This window comes from Monodon monoceros, unplaced genomic scaffold (genome assembly GCF_005190385.1).
Source record: "Monodon monoceros isolate NGI ecotype Baffin Bay Population unplaced genomic scaffold, NGI_Narwhal_1 Super_Scaffold_11, whole genome shotgun sequence".
NCBI classification, from domain to species: Eukaryota; Metazoa; Chordata; class Mammalia; order Artiodactyla; family Monodontidae; genus Monodon; species Monodon monoceros.
The window spans coordinates 28,137,601-28,141,902 of record NW_021703767.1 but is presented as its reverse complement, the minus strand read 5'-3'; the positions used below and the strand labels follow the sequence as shown (position 1 = coordinate 28,141,902).

Here is a 4,302-nt window from a genome sequence, read left to right as displayed (position 1 = left end):
AGGTCTGACTTTGGCTATGTTCTTTATCCTAGAAGACCCTCAGCTTCCTCATCTGTAAAAAGTGGATTAAAATATCTATCTCACAGGAATGTGGGGAAAGATCAATGGCATAAAGCAGTTAGCTTCTGGTAGACATGTGATATTAATAACCATGGTTGTAGGTGCCTTTTATGTACATTCAGAAGATAGGACCTGCCCAGTCGCAGGCCCTTAACAACCTGATGTCTGCAAGCTGTCAACTGACTTTTTGATTTAATAACAGAACTGTAGTATTTTTTCACAGGTATTATAGTTTAATAAAAGATATTTATGACAGTCTTCTCATTAATTTAAAATTTTTGAGCAGGTCGAACCACAATGAGATACAATTTCGCACTTACTACCATGGCTACATTCAAAATAATCGAAAATAACAAGTGTTAGCGACAGTGTAGAGAAATTGGAATCCTTGTACAGTGCTGGTGGAATGTAAAAGGTGCAGCCACGGTGGAAAACAGCTTGGTGGTTTCTTGAAAAGTTAAACTCAGAATTACCAAATAACTTAACAATTCCACTCTTAGGTGTATAGCCAAAAGAGTTGAAAGCAAGGACTCAAACAGATATTTTTACTCTAATGTTCATTACAGCATTAATCATAATAGACAAACGGAAGAAACAACCTTAGTGTCCATCAACAGATGAATGGATAAGAAAATGTGTTTTATGCATATAGTGGAATATTATTCAGTCATAAAAAGAAATGAAGTTCTGATACATGGTACAACATGCATAAACCTTGAAGACATCATGCTAAGTGAAATAAACTGGACACAAAAAAACAAATATTATATGATTCCACTGATATGAAATTTCTAGAATAGGCAAAGTCATAGAGACGGAAAGAAGACTTGAGGTAACTAGAGGCTGGGGGAAGGGAGAATGGAAAGTTACTGCTTAATTGTTAAGAGTTTCTGTTTGGGGTGATGAAAATGTTCTGGCAGTTGACAATACTGAGGGTTGTACAATATTGTGAATGTAATTAATGCCACTGAATTGTATGCTTAAAAATAGTGAAAGTGGCAGATTTTAAGCTGTATATATTTTACCACAATAAAAAATGCTTTACAAAATAAATACTTAAATACATAAATATTCTGTCTCTAAAAAAATTTAGTAGGTTACACATGGTTCAAAAATAAAAGCAGTAAACACTGATAATTCTTATTCCTTTCCCTGACCCCATCCATCTTGTTCCTTTCCACAGGTAACCACTGTTATTAACTTCTTAAGTATCCTTTCAGTATATCTTTATGCAAATATGAAGCAAGAATAAAGACGAATTCTTATTCCCTTTTTCCATATAAACATATATTGCTATATATGAACTGCTCTGTGTCTTCATTTATCCATTTAAAGATACAACCTAGTGCACACTTGGGCAGCACATATACTAAAATTGGAACGATACAGAGAGGATTAGCATGGCCCCTGCGCAAGGATGACATGCAAATTCGTGAAGCGTTCCATATTTTTTTGTTGTTATAAAGCAGAAATTGACACACCATTGTAAAGCAATTATACTCTAATAAAGATGTTTAAAAAAAAAGATACAACCTAGAGATATTTCCATATCAGTATATAATGAGCTTCCCCATTCTCTTATACTGCTGTATAATATTCCATTGGGTGAATATCTCATAGTTAATTTAACCAGTCCCTTATTGATGGAACTTGAGTTGCTTTGAAGTTGTGATATTTAGAGTTTTTCAATGTATAACTGTATATATTTTTCATTCATATGTGCAATTTTTACTGAAGGATCAGTTCCCAAGATTGGGACTGCTAAAACCAAAGGGTAATTGCACTTCTAAGTTTGATAGCTCTTCCTAATTCTCCTCCATCAGGACAGCACCCACCAACAATGCTAAGAGGATTCCTGTTTGTTCAAAGGGTCACTAAAAAAAATGTGTTAAATTTTGGTATTGCTAATCTCATTAGTAAAAAATTATATCTGAGTATATTTTTAATTTATATTGCCCTTATTATGAGACTAGTTTGGCGTCTTTTTATATATTTAGAGGTCATTTATATTTCTTTTTCTATTGATCAAACAGTTTTCAGAATCCAAAGGAATGAAAGGCTAATAGCGGTTTTTCAGACTGGGGCAAGTGGAAGGTCCATCTAATTCTCCTTACTCTCATTCCCATGATACACATACCTGCTTTCAGGTATCCTGGGAGTGGGTGGAAAGAGCATTGCTTTTGGCTGGAGGGGGATGAGGTCTGGAGGAGAAGACAGTCTGTCCTCTAAGCACACTGGGTCACAATTCGCATGAAAAGTGAGCTTTCAGTCAATAAGCCTAATAAAACCACTTTGTCTAATGTCCTACCAACATTTTCTTGCAATTTCCAAAGAGCTTCCTGTGAAAATCTCCTCAAGAAAGATGATCACCTGAGCTTGCAGATTTCGTACTATATAGCTCCACAGTTTCTTGGGAGAAACCACAAAGCCATTCAATCATTCCCTTTGAGATGAGAATAAATAACAACAATGCCACATAAATAGCATCAGTTGGCTGTAGGGGCAAGCTGTCATTTCCAGGAGCGGGATGTGCTTTTATATCCAAGGGTACAGCATATAATCATATTAAAAAATTCCAAGGAGAGTGGAAATTCAATCGGGTCAGTTTTGTCATGAAGCAGTCTGCAGGTGTTCCATTTAGATCAGATGCTACATTTGCAAGCCAGAAGGAAAGAAGTGGGCTTTGGCTTAATTCATGGAATCTCAGAAGAAAATGAACATTTTTTTTTTCCCATGACAAACTGGAATTTGCCTCAGACGAGCTTGACATATTGCTGGCCTGTGGTCTAAATTTGTCTGAGACTGTCACGTCACTCTTCCAAAGTTGCCAGGATCAGAGGCCAGAAGGAAAAAGAATGGGGCTTTTCTAAGGCTGCTGAATGATAACTTCCCCACAATCTGTCCTGATGTGTCACGGAAGGTGTCTGTGTGACTAAGGTCAGAGAGGAAAACAAAAAGAGAGACATTCTCGAGCCCAGAAGTGGCTTCTGGTAAAATAAAATAACCAAGGGACAGGATGGGTTTAAGACATCTATAACTAATCTGGGCTGGATCAGCATTTCTAAGTTTTTAACCAAGAAATATTGATTTATGTTTATTATGCTTTATGGAACTTTAGAGCAATTTATAACACTTACATCAAGCAATGGATGGGCTGGGAGAAAAGCCAATATGGGCATGAAGAAAGATGAAGCGCTGTCAGGAATAGCAACTTTCAAGTATCAGGTGTAATTTCTTGCTTTTGCATTTTATCTGAACTATTTAACATGAAGCAAGAAAATGATTATTGATTTTTAAGTTACACAAACAAAAGAAAATGAAAGAAGTTGAATAAACCTAAAGGAATTCTTAAAATACACACACACACATACATACATATATCCCCAACAGTTACAACAAAAAAGCAAAAATAAAGCCCTTCTCTATAGGCTTATTTTAAAACTACACTTGAGTAGTGCCACTATGTAAAATAAAGGAAACAAATAGTACTGTATAAAATATGAGTTTTTATTTTAAATGAGTTAGTTTAATAAAATGCAAACACTGCAGCGAAATACTATGGATATTTGCCAGAATAGTCACTTTTCTTCTCTAATGAATTTTGATGAAGCAGGAAAGACTTCAGAGACCAGAGACACTTTCCTTATATGTGTCCCACAAAAGCAGTTCCAGGATTTAGCATCAAGTAAACAAATGAAAGTATGCAAAGTAGTCTCAAGAGACCATAGTAATGGGTACTGAAAAATAGTTTTACAGATATAGAAGTCACTCATGCTTTTCATGCTTATCGATTAGTATCATCAATAGTTATTGTTAGGAAACACTTTCAGAGCTAGAAAGTTGCCAAAAGCATTTAATCTAATTAAGTACTGTTATCATTAGCAATTTCAAATAGTGAGACATTTACTTGGGTAAACTCTACATCTCCTTAAAAACACAGCCCTGGTTCAAAGAAGACCCCAGGCTACGTAAGAATAAAATAGAAGGTGGGAGTGATGTGGGTCACAGTGAAATTTTGGGGGATGAATATAATTTTCAATCATTTTAATTTAGGATTTTTCCTTTAGGAGAATTCCCTAAAGGATTCTGCAGAATCTTACACGCATCACAGAAGAATTGAGTTTTGAGTTGAGTCTGCAAAGTCTCAAGGAAAGTGATTTGATGATATAAGGAGATACAGGTCTAAGAAAGTGAGGAAAACATCAGATAGAAAGTTTGGGTTTGGTGAATGAGAGATGGAAT

The 4,302-nt window shown here is 35.4% G+C and overlaps 1 non-coding gene across 1 annotated transcript; it reads left to right on the top strand.

Moving 5' to 3' along the window:
- Positions 1-1,405: 1,405 nt before the first annotated feature.
- On the top strand, positions 1,406-1,512 carry LOC114891385. The gene has a single exon (XR_003792492.1). It is a non-coding gene; the product is annotated as a U6 spliceosomal RNA (small nuclear RNA).
- Positions 1,513-4,302: the final 2,790 nt, after the last annotated feature.